We start from the raw sequence: 2865 nt of genomic DNA on the forward strand, positions 1-2865 counted from the left end.
GTAAAGGAAAAGAGAAAGAACCAAGTGGCATTAGTAGATTATTTAATTTTACTAGAAAAAGTAGTAAGGAAAAAAATAAGAGTAAATGTGGTGGTACTTCTAGAGTTAGATTTAATACAAATGATTCTACTTATGTTGATGATACTTCTTATGATATTGATTCAAATGCTCAACTCGATCATGAACTTTTACAACAAATTTATGGTGATATTAATCCTTATCTTGATGAAAATTCAGGTGAAGAAGTAGAAGTTGGTTCGGGAGAAGATGAATTAGAAGATACACCTACTAGTCCGGTGACAAATGTTCCAAATGAAACTACAAAATCAACGGAGCAAAATTCTGGACGCCCACCCCTTATACCTCTTACAAGGGAGAAGGTGAAGTATCAACGCTCTAAAACTTCTGTTGTGTGGCAATTTATGACTTTAGATAAGGAAAATTCTATTGCTATTTGTAATAAATGTAAGAAACCTTTTAAACATAAACAAGGTGGAGGTCAAGATGGGACGGGGGGTTTAAATAGACATTTGTTATCTTGTGTGCCGATTCAATATAAAGAAGCTAAATCATTAGCCGATAGAAAAAAAAGAATTCCAGTTAATGATTTTGATATTAATGTTAATGAATCGGTAGGGGCTTCTAACATGGTTCAAGGAACATTAGATCCTTCTAACCCCGGTGGTCCACTAACACAACGCAAATATAATAAGGAAAGAGCTCGCGAAAAATTAGATAAAATGGTTTCTGTTTGTGGTTTGCCTTATAGTTTTCCTTCACATCCCGGTTTTATTGAATATATTCAACAAACTTATAATCCTGTTAAATCTGATGTTTTTGTATATCAAGGTAAATATTGACAATATATTCGTTGTATATTTAGCATATTAGATTGTAGAGTGTCTATAACTTCGGACATGGGTCGTAGTGTTAATGAACGTGATTATTTAACTGTTATAGCACATTGGATTAATCATAACTGAAATTTGCAAAAAAGAATCTTAAGTTACAAAGAATGTGTAGAGAAAAAAAACTGGTGCATATTTAGCTTCAAATATTTTGAGTCTTCTAGATTATTATATGCTTATAGATAAAGTAATGTCTGTCGCATTAGATAATGCATCTAATAATATAAACGCTGTTAGTATGTTAAAAATAGATTATGTCCAATTGATGATAATTCTTTTCATGTTAGATGTGTTGCACATGTATTAAATTTAGTTGTACAAGATGGTATTTCATTATTTAAATGTGGTTGTATGAAAATTGAATATGTTGTTGCCTGGATTTTTTATGCTCAAAGAGCTGCTAGAATTAGGGAATTTAATGAGCGTTGTGTACTATGTAATTTGCCACCAATAAAAATTTCAAGACATATTAAAACAAGGTGAAATTCTTTTTACGAAATATTTTCCGTTGCTTACGATTATAAAAGACCCATACAAATAGTGTTTAATGCTCATAATGCTGACCCATTAGAGAGAATTTGTGAAGAAGATTGGGAAGAAACTAATGAACTATTAGAATTTTTAAGACTTTTTTATGATGCTACAATCATGTTTTTTGGAATTTATTATCATATTATTCATCAGTATTAATAAATATTTGTGCTATTTCAATTCAATTTTCTAAATACAGAAAAATTGAAAAATTTAGAGTTGCAATTGAAGGTATGATTGAAAAATTTTAAAAATATTTTTTTCCTATTCCTAATTTTTTTTAAATACTACTTTACTTCATCCTGACAATAAATTACAAGGTGTGCAGAGACTTGTTGAAACTTTTTATGATACTTTAGAAATTTTACCGGAAAAAAATCCAACTTGTGAAATGTGTAAGTCTAGCATAAAAATAGAAGAAAAAAATGTGTATGAAAAATATATAACTACATGAAATACTCAAGGAGAAGTTGGTCAAACTTCTAATCCTCAGAGTAAAACTCGAATTTCAAGTTATATGTGAGGTTTTCTTGGTCTTAATTCTACTAACCGTGATGATTTTGAAGAATATCTTAATCAATCTTTAGAAACAGTGGAAGACGGAGATGACAATGAAGATTTATTAGCATGGCGGAGGAGGCGGAGCATTGCATTTCCAATTTTGAGCAAAATGGTTCGTGATGTTCTAGCTATTCAAGCTTCATCAGTTGCATCAGAGGTTGCTTTTAGTGCGGCAAGGTTTCAACTTGGCAATCATAGACATTCATTGGCGGAAGAAAGTTTGGAAACATCAGTTTTATTTAGAGACTGGGTCAACGCCGAGAGGAGGAGTTATAATTTGCCAAGGTTAAGTTCCAAACAAGAAGCTTGGATTAATGCGGTAATTGGATCTAGTGATGATGAATTAGAGTCACAAGAATTTCTAGCAAGTTTGCCAACACCGGAGGATGTTACCATCGATATGATGCGGCAATTAGAATTGAATTTTAAAGGAGAATACAAATATTAGATTACATTCGAGAACTAATTGAAACAGAACCCTTCCTAGAAGGTGGCTGCGTAAATTAGTTACTCATCTAATATTTGTAACAAATATTAGTTTTACATATGAGAATTTATTGAAACAGAACCCTTCCTAGAAGGTGGCTGCGTAGATTAGTTACTCCACTAATATTTGTAAATTGTAACTTCTAAGTTCTAAGTTGCAATTAGATTTTATTGAATAAATTTGAAGGCTTTATTCAAGTCTTTTTTATATAACTATTGTCTTGCATTTTAATTTTAATTTTAAAATACTAACTTTAAAATACTTAATTTAAAAATTGAAATTTGACATTTGAAATTTCAAGTTAAATTCTTTTAAAATACAAATTTGAACTTCTCAAATTTGAAATTTGAAACTTGAAACTTGAAATTTGAAATTTGA

Source organism: Solanum stenotomum, chromosome 9, assembly GCF_019186545.1.
Source record: "Solanum stenotomum isolate F172 chromosome 9, ASM1918654v1, whole genome shotgun sequence".
In the NCBI taxonomy this organism is placed as follows: Eukaryota; Viridiplantae; Streptophyta; class Magnoliopsida; order Solanales; family Solanaceae; genus Solanum; species Solanum stenotomum.